The 17,960-nt window shown below is 48.1% G+C and overlaps 1 pseudogene; it reads right to left on the reverse strand.

Annotated features, from left to right (window-relative positions):
- Window positions 1-8,439: 8,439 nt before the first annotated feature.
- Window positions 8,440-8,829, reverse strand: LOC135270604 (small ribosomal subunit protein eS26-like; annotated as a pseudogene).
- Between the last annotated feature and the right edge of the window lie 9,131 nt (window positions 8,830-17,960).

Raw genomic sequence — 17,960 nt, forward strand, 5'->3', positions numbered from 1 at the left:
GCAAAAAAAGAGAAAGGGACTCCCAGCCCCCTTGGCACTGCCAAAATCATGTCCCCAACTCTCCAGATCATCAAACTCATAACTGGGGATGCCAAAGAGTGTCGTAAAGGGACCACAGAAGTGCCCATGTCTCTTTCTTAGTGTTCTTTTGACCCTAACTTTGAGATGTGCTGGGGCTTCTTACTCTGGAGTTCGTTGGTCTACCAAGAGACAAGAATCTCTCCAGGGGCTAAATACAAAGCCAGTCAAAGACCTTCAACCCCTATCTGTACCCAATATTTGCCAAATATGGGCTTTCCTTCTTCATTACAGGAGTAATACATGCTCATTTGGAAATAAATTAGACACATTAACAACACGAAGAAATATATACGCTTGTATCATTTTCCTAAAAAATATGACAAGTTAAATAAAGTATGTTCGGAACATTTGCTCCTGTCATTGAAACCTTTTTCTGCTGTACAATTTGTAATGGCTGTAGACTGTGTTGGAGATATGTATCTCCAGTCTCCTATCATTAGACATGGAGGTTGTTTCTGTTTATAAATAACATCGATAGGACCATTCTTATAACAAAATCCTTGCTAGGCGTTTTAGTTATTTCAGGCTACATTTCTAGATGTGGACTTGCTGAGTCAAAGGGAACAGACTTTTTTTTTTTTTTTTTTTTTTTTTGAGACGGAGTTTCACTCTTGTTACCCAGGCTGGAGTGCAATGGCGCGATCTCGGCTCACCGCAACCTCCGCCTCCTGGGTTCAGGCAATTCTCCTGCCTCAGCCTCCTGAGTAGCTGGGATTACAGGCACGCGCCACCGTGCCCAGCTAATTTTTTTGTATTTTTAGTAGAGACGGGGTTTCACCATGTTGACCAGGATGGTCTTGATCTCTTGACCTCGTGATCCACCCGCCTCAGCCTCCCAAAGTGCTGGGATTACAGGCTTGAGCCACCGCGCCCGGCGGGAACAGACTTTTGACTGTATTGCCAAAATACAGATGGGCCTATTTAGAGTTAGATTTTAGGAGTCAAGTTAGGAGATAAAGTTGATGGGAGGTTGAGAGGGGTAGGCAGGAGGAAAAGAAGTCAGTCTGGGTTTGCAGCTATTCCAAGGAGCTCTGGGAGATAAAACTAGAAAATAATCACAGGGCCGGGTGAGGTGGCTCATGCCTGTAATCTGAGCACTTTGGGAGGTTGAGTCCGGTGGATCACCTGAGGCCAGGAGTTTGAAACTAGCCTAGCCAACATGGCAAAACCCCGTCTCTACTCAAAATACAAAAATTAGCCGGGCGCGGTGGCTCACGCCTGTAATCCCAGCACTTTGGGAGGCTGAGGCGGGTGGATCACGAGGTCAAGAGATCGAGACCATCCTGGTCAACATGGTGAAACTCTGTCTCTACTAATACAAAAAATTAGCTGGGCGTGGTGGCGCGTGCCTGTAATCCCAGCTACTCAGGAGGCTGAGGCAGGAGAATTGCCTGAACCCAGGAGGCGGAGGTTGCGGTGAGCCGAGATCGTGCCATTGCACTCCAGCCTGGGTAACAAGAGCGAAACTCCGTCTCAAAAAAAAAAACAAACAACAACAACAAAAAAAACAAAAATTAGCCAGGTGGCCAGGCACGGTGGCTCACTCCTGTAATCCCAGCACTCTGGGAGGCTGAGGCAGGCGGATCTCTTGAGGTCAGGAGTTCGAGACCAGCCTGGCCAACCTGGTGAAACCTCATCTCTACTAAAAATACAAAAATTAGCTGGGCATGGTGGTGGGCACCTATAATCCCAGCTACTCAAGAGGCTGAGGGAGAAGAATTGCTTGAACCTGGGAGGCGAAGATTTCAGTGAGCCAAGATCATGCCACTGCACTCCAGCCTTGGCGACAGAGCGAGACTCCATCTCAAAAAAAAAAAATTAGCCAGGTGTGGTGGCAGGCGCTTGTAATCCCAGCTACTCAGGAGGCTGAGGCAAGAGAATCGCTTGAACCCGGGAGGCAGAGGTTGCAGTGAGGTGAGATCTCACCACTGCACTCCAGCCTGGGTGACAAGAGTGAAACTCCTTCTCAAAAAAAAAAAAAGAATCATGGAATCAGATAGCCACCTCACTCTAGTTTCCCTGCATGTGGTTCCAGTCCCCTACCACTCAGGGTCCCCCCAAGGGAATATTTAGCAGAGAAGGGAAACTTTTATCCCTGGGGACTGGGGAGTAAGCTTGTCTTTACTGGGACCAGTGGTGCTAAACTAATGACCTAAACCATTCCATTCTGCTCTTCCCCAACATTTAGTTTCAGGAATTGTGTTAATGATTGATGCGTATTATCTAATTTAATTCTCACCAAAGCCTGAGAGAGAAGGTGTCATGTTCGGTCTTAATTTATGGATAAGGAAACTGAAGCGAAAGAAGATAAGTGATGCAGCTAGCCAGTGGCAGAGCCAGAGCTTTTTGTTCCACCCTCAGCCCCATTGGTTGGGTTGCCTGGGTCCACCACACCTGGCTATCCTCGGGAGAAATTGACAAAATGGGGCTGAAGCTTCAGCCTAGGCCGTTTCCCAACCCTCTCGAAGAGCCGCATTCTGGCAGAGCCAGCAGCTGACTCTGGGATGAGGAAGGTGTGGACAGAGCCCCTTCTCAGCACTAGTAACCTTTGATCTCTAGGTAGGTTGGCTAGCAGCGGCACCCGAAAGGATAGCAGGGTGGCTGGACTGGGAGGACCTGGGGATCTAGTGCCTTTATGAAATCAGGGGTGTCTTGGAGGGACAATGATTGATGGTGGTGGGTACTGAAAATCCAGTTCTGTTGGGGGAGGGTGGAGATGAGGTGAGAGGGGGTCTGGAGAAAAGTCTAGATACAGAAGAATGGGGTGGGGGGCCAAAGTGCCAGCAGGAGAGAGAGAATGGGTAGGTAGGGAGCACTGGTTTTGGAGTTCCAGCACCAGCATTTTGTTGAATTATCATTTTGAGCAATTAAGGACCTTCAGCTTTTTTTTTCCCTTGTCTGTAACAGTATCTTCCTTCCAGAATAGTTGTGAGGAGTTTGGTACCTAATAAACACTCAATAAATGAAAGCTATTATTATTACAAAGTGCTTAAGATATGGCCCTGAGAGTGGTGAGTGCTTAGTCCCAGGGGGCCATTGTTATGCACTGCTTGGCCGCCTGTGGAGGCCCAGCCTAGACCAGCGCCTCCCCTCCCACATCCCCCACATCCCCCCACCCTCCGCCTCAGGGTGGGGTGAGGGATCAAACAAGGCCTGAAGATCCTGAATGTGAAAGCCCCTCAGGAGGCTCCAAGGATCCTGGGAGCCTAGCCAGGAAGGCCTTTCTGATGATTATTAGGCCCTAGGCAGGGGTCCACTTCCAAGCTTGGCCAAATCATTCCTTCTCTAGAAAGGCTCAATGGTCCCCCTGGGTCTCTGGCTGGAGGCGTGTGAAAATCCCCAGTGGAAACAGGGAAAGCCACACACCAAAGCTGGGCCAGGTGAGCCGGTCGTCCACCCCACCCCCTGCCTGTTGCCCCTCTCCCCAACCCCCACCATGGACAGATAGCATCTGAGTCTCCAGCCATAGGTTCACAGCAAAGAAAGAGTGGAAGGTGCCCCCAAGAGCACCCTCCTCATGCTGCCCTCCCTTCCCACAGAGTTTGACAGACCATTCCTGGAACCAGGGAGAAAAGAGAAAAAGCAACAGGGAGCTTTAAAAATGACCTCCCCTCACTACAGAACTCAAGTGAATAACCTGAAATGGCAATAGGAGGGATTGCAATTAGACTGCCAGAGGGAATTTACTGATTGACAGCAATGTTAGGTGAATTACTTACAGAGAGGTTATAAAACCATGTGTTGAAGTATAATAGCTACCTGGTTAGGTACCTAGTGTTCTTCATACATTTGCTCATCAATGCCTACCTACAAGAATCCTATTGGGTAAATGCCATTATTATTTCCATTTTACAAATACAGACACTGGGCACACTGGGCTCAGAGATGGGGAAGCCACTTGCCCAAGATGTATCAGGAAAATAAGTAGCAGTGCTGGGGCCTCCACCCAGTAGGCAACCCTGCATCTTAAACATACATCTTTAGGGAGGAGGTAGATGGATCCAATTTAGAGCCTCCCACAATACCTCTCACTAGTTCTTGTTTTTATGTTTTTGTTTTTGTTTTTACTTTTTTCTGAGATGGAGTCTCACTTTGTTGCCCAGGCTGGAGTGCAGTGGTGCAATCTCGGCTCACTGCAACCTCCGCCTCCCGGGTTCAAGAGATTCTCCTACCTCAGCCTCCTGAGTAGCTGGGATTACAGGCGCTTGCCACTATGCCCAGGTAATTTTTGTATTTTTAGTAGAGACAGGGTTTCATCATGCTGACCAGGCTGATCTGGAACTCCTGACCTTGTGATCCACCCACCTCAGCCTCCCAAAGTGCTGGGATTACAGGCGTCAGCCACCACACCCGGCAATAATTCTCTTTTTTTCTGGAGACGGAGTTTCGCTCTTGTTACCCAGGCTGGAGTGCAATGGCATGATCTCGGCTCACCGCAACCTCCGCCTCCTGGGTTCAGGCAATTCTCCTGCCTCAGCCTCCTGAGTAGCTGGGATTACAGGCACGCGCCACCATGCCCAGCTAATTTTTCGTATTTTCAGTAGAGACGGAGTTTCACCATGTTGACCAGGATGGTCTCGATCTCTTGACCTCGTGATCCACCCTCCTCGGCCTCCCAAAGTGCTGGGATTACAGGTGTGAGCCACCGCGCCCGGCCTAATTCTCATTTTTAATTTGCAGAATCTCTGGCCATCCCTATAAAGCTGTGACCTACGAGTACAGGCAAATGGGTATGATGTTTATCACTGCTACCATTGGTTGGGGGCTTCCAATAAGTTTCCAAAAAGGCCCAAAGACCACTCAGAGCAGAAGCTCCTAGTATCCCCCCTCCAGAGTCAGATGCCTTCTTCAAAAAAGAATGCTTGAGGCCGGGCATGGTGGCTCACGCCTGTAATCCAAGCACTTTGGAGGCCAAGGCGGGTGGATCACCTGAGGTCGGGAGTTCAAGACCACCCTGACTAACATGGTGAAACCCCGTCTTTATTAAAAAAAAAAAAAAGGAATGCTTGAGACTATCACTCACAAGGCTAGGAGAAAAGCAGGCAGGAACTGCACAAGCTTTGAAATTAATTCTTGACCTTCTAATTCTCATGCTTAAGATTCCCAGGAGTCTACATTCCCATTTTTACAAATGAAGAAACCAAAGTTCAGATTTAGGCACGCAAGTATCTGAAAAAGAAATACAAGTGACCAATAAACCTATGAAAATTATGCCTGAGGGTGGGGCAAGGTAGCTCATACCCATAATCCCAGGATTTTGGGAAGTGGGGGTGGGTGGATCACCTGAGGTCAGGAGTTCAAGACCAGCCTGAACAACATGGAGAAACCCTGTCTATACTAAAAATACAAAATTAGCCATACATAGTTGTGCATGGGCCTATAATCCCAGCTACTTGGGAGGCTGAGGCAGAAGAATAGCTTGAACCTGGGAGGGAGAGGTTTCGGTAAGCCGAGATCATGCCAACAAAAGTGAAACTCCATCTCGAAAAAAAATAAAATTATGCCTGGGGCCTGGTATGGTGGCTCATGCCTATAATCCCAGCACTTTGGGAGGCCGAAGTGGGAGGATCTCTTGAGCCCAGGATTTTTAGAACAGCCTGGGCAACAGTGTGAGACCTTGTCTCTACAAAAAATACAAAAAAACAAAAAACAAAACAAACAAAACAACTATCTGGGTGTAATGGAATGCACCTGCAATCCCAGCTACTCAGGAGGTTGAGGTGGGAGGTTTGCTTGAGTCCAGGAGGTCGAAGCTTCAGTGAGCCATGATCATGCCACTGCACTCCAGCCTGGGCAACAGAGCAAGATCCTGTTTTTTTTTTTTTTTTTTAAATTATGACTGACTTCATTTATGATAAGGGATGTTCTGAGGATGTGGGGAAACACTGTTGGTGGGTGATGTAATCAGTACAGCTTCCTTAGCAAACAGTCTGTCAATAGCTATCAAAAATTTGTTTGCATATTCTTTTTTAAAAATGTTTACTTATTTATTTATTATAATTTTTTTTTTTTTTTTTTTTTTGAGACGGAGTTTCGCTCATTACCCAGGCTGGAGTGCAATGGTGCGATCTCGGCTCACCGTAGCCTCTGCCTCCCAGGTTCAGGCAATTCTCCTGCCTCAGCCTCCTGAGTAGCTGGGATTACAGGCACGCGCCACCACGCCCAGCTAATTTTTTTTTTGTATTAGTAGAGACGGGGTTTCACCATGTTGACCAGGATGGTCTCGATCTCTTGACCTCGTGATCCACCCTCCTCGGCCTCCCAAAGTGCTGGGATTACAGGCTTGAGCCACCGTGCCCGGCCAATTTTTTTTTTTTTTTTTTTTTTTTATAGAGATGGGGTGTCACCATGTTGGCCAGGCTGGTCTCGAACTCCTGACCTCAGGTGATCCACCCATCTCAGCCTCCCAAAGTGCTGGGATTACAGGCATAAGCCAGCGAGCCAGGCCTATTTATTTATTTTTTAAGACGGGGTTTCACCATGTTGGTCAGGCTGGTCTTGAACTCCTGACCTCAGGTGGTCTGCCCGCCTCAGCCTCCCAAAGTGCTGGGATTACAGGCATGAGCCATCACACTCGGCTCAGTTTGCATATTCTTTGACACAGCAATATTACCTCTAGGAATTTATTCTACTAGTTCTTTTTCTTTGGGGCAGAGTCTTGCTCTGTCACCCAGGCTGGAGTGCAGTGGCACGATCTTGGCTCACTGCAACCTCCACCTTCTGGGTTCAAGCGATTCTCTGCTTCAGCCTCCCAAGTAGTTGAGATTACAGGCACCAGCTGTTGAAAAAAACACACACTTTGAATGAAGAGACCTTCCAAACAGGTTTTGTGTCAGCAACATGGCTGTTTATTCACCTGCGTGCAGGTGGGCTAAGGCCAAAAAGGGGCATTAGCAAAGGGCAGTGGCATAGGAGTTGGTTTTATAGCTTTGGGTAGTTTTTTGGGGGGTGGGGGATGTTGCAGAGTAAATTCAGTTACAATGGCAGGGTTGGGTGAGAGGTATTTATATTATCATAGGAACAGTTAAGATGGCAGTTGGGTGAGGGGCTTGTCCGGGGAAGCTTCCCTGGGTGATTAGGGACAATGGCGAACACAGGCCGTGGGTGGGAGATATCAGCCGAGGCAAGCAGGACTTCAGACTTTCAGGCTCCAGGCTTGCATATGGAGATGGGACACCTGCCACAATGCCCAGCTAATTTTTGTATTTTCACTAGAGACAGGGTTTCACCATGTTGGCCAAGCTGGTCTTGAAATCCTAACTTCATGAGATCTGCCTGCCTCAGTCTCCCAGAGTGCTGGGATTACAGGCATGAACCACCACACCTGGCCCTATTCTACTACTTTTTTTCTTTTCTTTTCTTTCTTTTTTTTTTTTGATATGGAGTCTTGCTCTGTCACCCAGGCAGGAGTGCAGTGGCACAATCTTGGCTCACTACAACCTCTACCTCCCGGGTTCAAGCAATTCTTTGCCTCAGCCTCTAGAGTAGCTGGGATTACAGGTGCCTGCCACCACGCCTGGCTAATTATTTTTAGTAGAAAAGGGTTTCATTGGGCCGGTCACGGTGGCTCTTGCCTGTAATCCCAACACTTTGGGAGGCCGAGGTGGGCGGATCACAAAGTCAAGAGATCAAAATCATCCTGGCCAACATAGTGAAACCCTGTCTTTACTTAAAAAAAAAAAAAAGAAATTGGGTTTCATCATCTTGGCCAGGCTGGTCTTGAACTCCTGACCTCGAGATCCACCTGCCTGGGCCTCCCAAAGTGCTGGGATTACAGGCAAGAGCCATTGTGCCTGGCTATTCTACTTTTTTTTTTTTTTTTACAGATGCCTAAACTTTTTATTTCACACAGCTATGCAAGTTGTGAGGCCAAGGACATGACTGCAAACAAGGTTTAATTTAAATGAACAGCCAGGCATGATGGCTCATACCTGTAATCCCAGCACTTTGGGAGGCCTAAGGGGTAAATTATCTGAGGTCAGGAGTTCCAGACCAGCCTGGCCAATATAGTAAAACCCCATCTCTACTAAAAATACAAAAAATTAGCTGGGTGTGGTGGCACACGTCTCTAATCCTAGCTACTTGGAAAGCCGAGGCAGGAGAATCGCTTGAACCCAGGAGGCAGAGGTTGCAATGAGCTGAGATAGCGCCATTGCACTCCAGCCTGGGCAACAGAGCAAGAATTCATCTCCCACCCCTCCCCTCACAACAACAAAAAAATTGATTACATAAATAAGCTTTCTTCCCCATGAAAATACTACTTGTTATTTCACACTTGGTCTAAAACACACAAAATCCCCACCCTATCTGGCACAGATACACTTACTAGGCAATATCAAGTACAATTTCTATTTTATTTTTCTCCAGAGAATAGTTGTCTTCAATCTTTTACTCAGCTCCTCACATGGGTTTTGGTGGGGGTCGTGGGGCAGCACCCACAGGTCTAAATCGGGATGTGGGTGTTCGGTCCTTGCGGGCTTCACGAGATCGATTCCTGACTACTTTGCTGTGAATTGCACAACTCACACAGTAATGTAGCTTCACATACCGCTTGGGAAGTACATAGGCATCAAAGACGCTCGCTTCAGAAATATCCCTGACAGCTGCGGCCTCCATTATGTTTCGAATGACGAATTTCTTAATGGCCTCGTCCTTGGGCACGCATCAGGCACAGTTCATGCAGCGAATAGGCTGAACATGGCTGCGGCCCTTTTTGGCACGACCATTGTTCCTTCTTTTCTTTATCATCTTGGAAGCTCGCAGCGGAGAAAGAACTTTTTTTTTATTTTTTAAGATGGGGTTTTACCATGTTGGTCAGGCTGGTCTTGAACTCCCAACCTCAGGTGATCTGCCTGCCTTGGCCTCCAAAGTGCTTGGATTACAGGCGTGAGCCACCACGCCTGGCCTCTACTTCTTTTAATGTGCTAAAAAAGGAACCTCGGCCGGCGCTGTGGCTCACGCTTGTAATGCTAGCACTTTGGGAGGCCGAGGTGGGTGGATCACCTGAGGTCAGGAGTTCAAGACCATCCTGGTCAACATGGTGAAACCCCGTCTCTACTAAAAATACAAAAAATTAGCTGGGCATAGTGGCGCGTGCCTGTAATCCCAGCTACTCAGGAGGCTGAAGCAGGTGAATTGCCTGAACCCAGGAGGCGGAGGTTGCGGTGAGCCGAGATCGCGCCATTGCACTCCAGCCTGGGTAACAAGAGCGAAACTCCGTCTCAAAAAATAAATAAATAAATAAATAAATAAATAAAATAAAAATAAATAAATAAAAATAAAAAGTATGAGTCAACAGATTTTAGTATATTCACAGAGTTGTGTGTCCATCGCCACAATCACTTTTATTAATTTTGCTTTGAGACAGTCTCAATCTCTCACCCAGGCTGTAGTGCAGTGGGTCTCACTATGTCTCACCATGTTGGCCAGGCTGGTCTTGAACTCCTGACCTCAGGTGATCCACCTGCCTTGGCCTCCCAAAGTGCTGGGAATACAGGCATGAGTGGTGGAAGAATTCTATAAAGAGAAACTTTCCCTAACCTATTATTTTGTTAACCCATGGCATGATACAGTTGTTTTTTGTTTTTGATTTTGTTTATTTTTTCTGGAGACAGAGTCTTACTGTTTGACCCAGGCTGGAGTACAGTGGCACGATCTTGGCTCACTGCAATCTCGGCCTCCTGGGTTCAAGCAAGCACATCCAGTTAATTTTTGTATTTTTAGTGGCGATAGGGTTTTGTCATATTTGCTAGGCTTCTCAAACTCCTGACCTCAAGTGATCAGCCCTCCTTGGCCTCCCAAACCGCTGGGATTACAGGCGTGAGCCACCATGCCTGGCATGGCATGATATAGTTTTGACAAATAAAAGTATTGTCAACACCCAGGTTCATAGCATCATTATTCACAATAGCCAAAAGGTGGAAGTAACCCAAGTGTCCATCAGCAGATGAATGGATAGACACAATATATATCCATACAATGAAATATTATTCAGACTTAAAAAGGAAAGAAATTCTACACATGCTATAACACAGATGAACCTAGAAGACATCATGCTAAGTAAAATAAGCCAGTATTCAAAAAGACAAATACTGAGAGATTCTACCACTGTAGGTGGAATCCCTTAGTAATATAGATATATAAAACAAAAATGTAGCATTTTCATTATATTACTACAATTTTTTTTTTCAAGACAGAGTTTCACTCTTGTTGCCCAGTATGGAGTGCAATGGCACGATCTTGGCTCACTGCAACCTCTACCTCCCAGGTTCAAGCAATTCCCCTGCCTCAGTCTCCCAAGTAGCTGGGATTACAGGCATATGCCACCATGCCCAGCTAATTTTGTATTTTTAGTAGAGACAGGGTTTCTCCAGGTTGGTCAGGCTGCTCTCCAAGTCCTGACCTCAGGTGATCTGCTCGTCCTGGCCTCCCAAAGTGCTGGGATTGTAGGCATGAGCCACCTCGCCCGGCCTAAAATAATTCTTTTTTCTTTTTTTTTTGAGGTGGAGTTTCGCTCTTGTTACCCAGGCTGGAGTGCAATGGCACGATCTCGGCGCACCGCAACCTCCGCCTCCTGGGTTCAGGCAATTCTCCTGCCTCAGCCTCCTGAGTAGCTGGGATTACAGGCACGTGCCACCATGCCCAGCTAATTTTTTGTATTTTCAGTAGAGACGGGGTTTCACCATGTTGACCAGGATGGTCTCGATCTCTTGACCTCGTGATCCACCCTCCTCAGCCTCCCAAAGTGCTGGGATTACAGGCGTAAGCCACCGCACCCAGCCAATTTTTTTTTTCTTTTGAGACAGAATGTCACTCTGTTGCCCAGGCTGGAGTGCAATGGTATGATAGCTCAATGCAACCTCCGCCTCCTTGGTTCAAGCAATTCTCTGCCTCAGCTTCCCAAGTAGCTGGGATTACAGGCGCCCACCACCGCACCTGGCTAATTTTTGTATTTTTAGTAGAAACAAGGTTTCACTATCTTGGCCAGGCTGGTCTTGAACTCCTGATCTCGAGATCCACCTGCCTCGGCCTCCCAAAGTGCTGGGATTACAAGCATGAGCCACCACGCCCAGCAACAAAATTATATTTTATTTATTTTTTTTTTTCATGGAGTTTCACTCTGTTACCCAGGCTGGAGGGCTGGGTAACACTCAACAGAGTGAAACCTCCGCCTCCTGGGTTCAGGCAATTCTCCTGCCTCCGCCTCCTGAGTAGCTGGGATTACAGGCACGCGCCACCGTGCCCAGCTAATTTTTTGTATTTTTAGTAGAGACGGGGTTTCACCATGTTGACCAGGATGGTCTGGATCTCTTGACCTCGTGATCCACCCGCCTCAGCCTCCCAAAGTGCTGGGATTACAGGCGTGAGCCACCGCGCCTGGCCCCTAATTTTTTTTTTTGAGACGAAGCCTCACTCTGTCACCCAGTCTGCAATGCAGTGGTGCAATCTCAGCTCACTGCAACCTCTACCTCCCAGGTTCAAGCTATTCTTCTGCCTCAGCCTCCCAAGTACCTGGGACAACAGGTGGGCACCCCCACACTTGGCTATTTTTTTTTTTTTTTTCGTATTTTTAGTAGATAGAGGATTGGGTTTCACTGCTGGGCAGGCTGGTTTCGAACTCCTGACCTCAAGTGATCCACCTGACTCAGCTTCCCAAAGTGCTGGTATTACAGGTATGAGCCACTGTGTCTGGTCAATTTCCTGGTTTTGACATCGTACTATAATTACATAAGATGTAACCATTGGGGGAAAATGGATGAAGGGAACACTGGAACTCTCTACGATTTTTGCTACTTCCAGTGAACCTATAAGTATTTCCAAAAATAACATTTAAATAGTACATCAACATAACTTTCTGTGACATAAGCCCACCTTTGTTTAAAAAAAAAGCTAAGGCTCAGTGGCTGACGCCAGTAATCCCAGCATTTTGGGAGGCCAAGGCGGGCGGATCACGAGGTCAGGAGATCAAGACCATCCTGGCCAGCACCATGTTGGTCAGAGGCTAAGGTGGTGAAACTCCTCTACTAAAAATACAAAAAAATTAGCTGGGTGTGGTGGCACACGCCTGTAGTCCCAGTTACTTGGGAGGCTGAGGCAGGAGGATCACTTGAACCCAGAAGGTGGAGGTTGCAGTGAGCTGATATTGTGCCACTGCACTCCAGCCTGGGCGACAGAGCTCAAAAAAAAAAAAAAGAGGGCCAGGTACGGTGGCTCACACCTGTAATCCCAGCACTTTGGGAGGCCGAGGCGGGTGGATCACGAGGTCAAGAGATTGAGACCATCCTGGTCAACGTGGTGAAACCCTGTCTCTACTAAAAATACAAAAAATTAGCTGGGCATGGTGGCGCATGCCTGTAATCCCAGCTACTCAGGAGGCTGAGGTAGGAGAATTGCCTGAACCCAGGAGGCGGAGGTTGCGGTGAGCCCAGATGGCGCCATTGCACTCCAGCCTGGGTAACAAGAGCGAAACTCCGTCTCAAAAAAAAAAAAAAAAAAAAAAAGAAAAGAAAAGAAAAAAGAAAAAAGCTAACTAAAATAATAGTTATCTAGTTATCTATTACTATCCCATTATACCTTAGAGGAAACCAATGTGCAGGTTTGATTCTTAGCCTGTGCTTTTAACCACTATGACATACAGTGTGTATATTTGTATATACAATATATACATTAAAAAGTTTGGACATAACTGGGCATGGTGGCTCATGCCTGTAATCCCGACACTTTCGAGGCTGAGGCTGGGGATCACTTGAGGTCAGGAGTTCGAGAGCAGCCTGGCCAACATCGTGAATCCCTATCTCTATTAAAAATACAAAAATTGGGCCGGGCGTGGTGGCTCACACCTGTAATCCCAGAACTTTGGGAGGCCAAGGCGGCCGGATCACCTGAGGTCAGGAGTTTAAGACCAGCCTGACCAACATGGAGAAATACTGTCTCTGCTGAAAATACAAAATTAGCTAGGCATGGTGACGCATGCCTGTAATCCCAGCTATTCGGGAGGCTGAGGCAGGAGAATCGCTTGAACCTGGGAGGCAGAGGTTTCAGTGAGCCGCGATCGGGCTCTTGCATGCCAGCCTGGGCAACAAGAGTGAAACTCGGTCTCAAAAAAAAAAACTGAAAATTAGCCAGTCTTGGTAGCACGAGCCTGTAATCCCAGCTACTCAGGAGGCTGAGGCAGGAGAATCGCTTGAACCTGGGAGGCGGACTGCACTCTAGCCTCCACCACAAAGAGAGACTCCGTCTCGAAGGAAAAAAAAAAGTGTAGGTAGGGCTCAATGCTGGTACACGTAGTGCCAGCTACTCAATAGCTGAGGCGGGAGAATCATTTGACTTCAGGAGTTGGAGTCCAGCCTGAGAAACACAGCCAGACCCATACCTTAAAAAAAAAAAAAAAAAAAAAAGTGGCTGGCACAGTGGCTCACGCCTGTAATCCCAGTACTGGGAGGCTGAGGTGGTCGGATCACCTGAGGTCAGGAGTTTGAGACTTGCCTGGCCAAGATGGTGAAACCCTATCTCTACTAAAAATACAAAAATTAGCCAGGCGTAGTGGCAGGTGCCTGTAATCCCAGCTACTGGGGAGGCTGAGGCAGGTGAATTGCTTGAAGCTGGGAGGCGGAGGTTGCAGTGAACCAAGACCGAGCCACTGTACTCTAGCCTGGGCAACAGAGCAAGAATCCGTCTCAAAACAAAACAAAACAAAGCAAACAAACAAAAAACACTTTTCATGCGGGGGGAGGGGGAAGAAGGTAAACTTGGTGTGACACCTCTCCTTTATGAACTAATGGAGAATGTATACCTTCCATTAGTTATATTGTTCTTGTTCTGGAAGATGAACGCTTGGCACAGTACGCTGGCAAACTGTTAGGGTGTCCTCCTTTCCCCGCCCCACTTCATGTCCATCTCTTTGGCCATTCTGCCTTCTGTGGGCCCAGCTTCCCTTTAAATCCGCGTGGATCCTAGATTGCACATCAGTGGGGCGGACTGCAGAGGAAGGGCGCTGTTCTGGTTGGTCCCTGCCCTACCCCACTGGAGGGCGCCAGCTGCCCTGGCGGGGACACCGGGGATGGGACGGAGCAGCGGGTGGCCTAGGAGAGGCCTGGCTGCAGAGGCAGCCTTCTCGCTCGCCACTAGGGCCTCTAAAAACCAGCTTCCGCCTCTCAGGCCCCCAGCGCCTGCTTTCCATTGGCTTTTACTGGAAGAGGAGCCTTTCCAAAGGAATGCTTCTAGGGTACGTTAAAAATAGGCATTTGAAAAGCGATACCACTGATGCCACCAGAACCCAATTCTTCCCTGAGAGCAGTGCTGAAGTGACAAGATCCTAGGCCCATAGCATTAAAGTTCATCTGCTTCCTTCTTCAAACAAGACCGACTTCAACCAAAAGTTCAATTTCCATAATATAAATTAGAGGGAAATCAGCAATCACATTATCTGTAGTAGGCACTGTAAGGCCGGTTGCTGGGAGCTCGGACGCACCACCGCCCCCCCCCTCCCCCCTCCCCCCTCCCCCCCCCCCCCGCTCCTTTTTTCTGAAATCTCGGACAGGCTCGGGTTGTTCCCTTTTCCCTTTCTTGCACAGCCTGGCTTTCCCTTAAAGAACCCAGTATGCAAGTGGGGTCTTGTAATTCTAGCCAATGGCAGCCAAGTCTTTCTAGCCAATAGCAGCCAAGTCTTTCTAGCCAATAGCAGCCGAGTAATTCTAACCAATAGCAGCCAAGTCCTGTATGCAAACAAAGGCTTGTAACCTTACCCAATAGTAGTCTTGCTCTCCCACAACCAATTGAGCTCCTTCACTCCCTATAAAACCCCATGTCTGAGAGGAGTCCGTGCGACTTCTCTGGCTCCTCCTGTTGGACTGCATGAACCTCGCCCGGGAACCTAAATAATATTCCTTCATATTGGATTTCCTTGTGTTGCCCTCAGTTTCTTCTTTTTAAACTTGGCAAGAACCCGAGAACAAACCTTACAGATAGTGCTGGAATCCTGGGAGAAGTTGTAAGACCCCCTCCTGGGGGAAACTGACTCCTCCATACAAAGCCGGACGGGGGAGCTGCCGTTTCACCACAAGGTAAGACTTCTGTTGCCCACCACCCCATTAGCTGTTCTCAGGGAGTCCCTGTCTGAAACTGCTGCAGCGTCAGGGATTCCTGCTGTGAGTCCAGGACTCCGGCTTAGGACCTGAGTGTAAGAGGAGCTGTCCCTACACTCTTGTTCTCTCCCCATGAGGGGTTTTTTAGGGTCAGGAATTTGAAGGAGACATTCCCATTTTCCTAAACCCTCACCAGTGACTGAGGTGTGGGTACTCAGAAGCCCCGTTCAAGCAGCCCTGCCTTGAGGCAGTCAACCCCCCCGGCTTATACCAAAATCTTTATTTTGAACTAGCCCATTGGCATAAAAGGCTCCCGTTAAGAAAGAAACTATTTTCGGTTTCTTTCTTCTGTTTCTCTTTTTTACTCTTTTCTTCTCTCTCTCCCTCTCTTATATGTGGTACTGTCTTTATTGTAGATAATCATCGTAAAAGTGCAGGCTTTCTGGTATCTTCCTTCCTGCCCCACCCTCTGTTCCTCTTGCACCACTGCCCAGGTGCTCCTCGTCTGAGGAACTCTCCTTTCTGCTGGCCCCACCCAATAATCCTCCGCCCTATGACAGACCTTAACCCCCCTCAGCTCCTCCACCTCCTAATTACAACCTGGCCTCTCCTGTTAGTGCTCACACCTGCTCGTGCTGTGCTCCTAACAATGCCTCCTAGGAGGCAGGCAAAGCGCAGCCCCAGAAGGTAGTTAATTATGATAAGCTGAGGGAAATAACTCAAGGCCCTACTGAAAACCCCGCTGCCTTTCTCGACCGACTAACTAATGGTATGATCCTCCATACCTGGCTAGATCTGGCATCTCTAGCGGGGGCTACAGTTCTAGCCACCCACTTCATCTCCCAGTCAGCGGCTGATATAAGGAGGAAACTTAAAAAAGCTGAGGAGGGCTCCCAAACTCCCATATGGGACCTGGTAAACATAGCATTTAAAGTTTTTAAATGCTGAGAGGATAAGGCTGAGGCCACTCGACAGGCCTACTTATGGCAGAAGGTAGGCCTCCAAACCCAAGCTCTTGTAGCAGCCCTGAGGCCGGCAGCACCAAGAACATCCGGTGGGGGAGGTCCATCGAAACCCTTCCAAAAGGCTCCAAGGGCCCGGCCCAGGCCCTGTTTCAGATGTGGTCAAGAGGGACATTGGGCCCGGCAGTGCCCCGTCCTTGTCCACCTCCTGGACCCTGCCCAAACTGCAAACAGACTGGACAATGGAAGGTTGATTGACTGTTCCTGACCACAGGCCCACTCCCTGCACCTCTATGTGAGGAGCAGACCATTCCACAGGAAGCAATCCCTTTGCCTGAATTTCTTGGCCTTCTGGACGACTGATGCAGCCCGGACTCGACCCCCATCACCCTTGCCGAGCCCAGGGCAAAGCTGCAGGTAGCGGCATCCTCTCTAGCAACAGCCAGATTTGGGAGTGGTGCCCTAGGGTACAGTGTCATTTCAGCTGCCTGACTGGAAGATAAGCTCCGTGTGGCCATTGAAGTGTCAGCCGCCTCTGTGGCCTCCCTCCAGTGACAAATCACATTACTAGCCCAAGTAATTCTCCAAAATTGATGGGCCCTTGACCTATTAACGGCAGAAAAATGAGTTTCCTACAAGCTCGTATGCGAGAAATTGGATGAGTGGCTGTCAATCAAATGCTGCTTCATCCCTTCGTCCAATTCACGGTCGAGGCACCAGCCGACTGACCTGTCCCCCTTCACCCCTATTCAGTGGGAAGTAGCCAGAAAGAGCGGTGCCCTCTATCTAACATCAAAAGGTCAGAATGTAAGGCCGGTTGCCTCTCCAGGAGCTCAGATGCACAACCCCCCCCTCCTTTTTTCTGAAAGCTCGGAGATGCTCAGGTTGTTCCCTTTTCCCCTTCTTGCACAGCCTGGCTTTCCCTTTAAGAACCCAGTATGCAAGCGGGGTCTTGTGATTCTAGCCAATAGCAGCCGAGTAATTCTAACCAATAGCAGCCAAGTCCTGTATGCAAACAAAGGCTTGTAACCTTACCCAATAGTAGTCTTGCTCTCCCACAACCAATTGAGCTCCCTCACTCCCTATAAAACCCCATGTCTGAGGAGTCCGTGCGACATCTCTGGCCCCTCCTGTCGGACTGCAGAACCTCTCCCGGGAGCCTGAATAAATTCCTTCATATTGGATTTTCTTGTGTTGGCCTCAGTTTCTTTTTAAACTCGGCAAGAACAAACCTTACAGGCACAATTTGCTCGAAGCCTTTGGTAGGTGTTCACTTCATTTTCTTTTCGCATAGAGAGCCAGTGAAAGCAGCAGGAATGCCCTTGAAATCAATGGAGTGATTTAGGGAACTCCACAGAAGACAAAGGATTTTTTTTTCTATTTCTTTGTTGCTGTTGATAACAAAAGCAAAATATGCTTTTATTGTTAGGAGTCTTGCTCTGTTACCAGCCTGGAGTGCAGTGGCACGATCTCAGCTCACTGCAACCTCCGTCTTCCAGTTCAAGTGATTCCCCTACCTTAGCCTCTTCGGTAGCTGGGACTACAGGCGTGGGCCACTATGCCTGGCTAATTTGTTTTAGTAGAGATGGGGTTTTACCATGGCCAGGATGGTCTCGATGGCCTGACCTTGTGATCTACCTGCCTCGACCTCCCAAAGTGCTGGGACTACAGGCATGAACCATTGTGCCCCACCGCAAAATATGCATATTTAAACTGTAAATAATGTGACAGTGACAGAGTATAAAGCAAAAAGTGAATCTTCCTTCTCATGCATAACCTAAGTAACCACTATTAAAAATGTGTTACTCATCTGTCTAGATCTTTTTTTTTTTTT

This window comes from Aotus nancymaae, unplaced genomic scaffold (assembly GCF_030222135.1).
Source record: "Aotus nancymaae isolate 86718 unplaced genomic scaffold, 86718_ANA_hifiasm-v0.15.2.pri h1tg000064l_1, whole genome shotgun sequence".
In the NCBI taxonomy this organism is placed as follows: Eukaryota; Metazoa; Chordata; class Mammalia; order Primates; family Aotidae; genus Aotus; species Aotus nancymaae.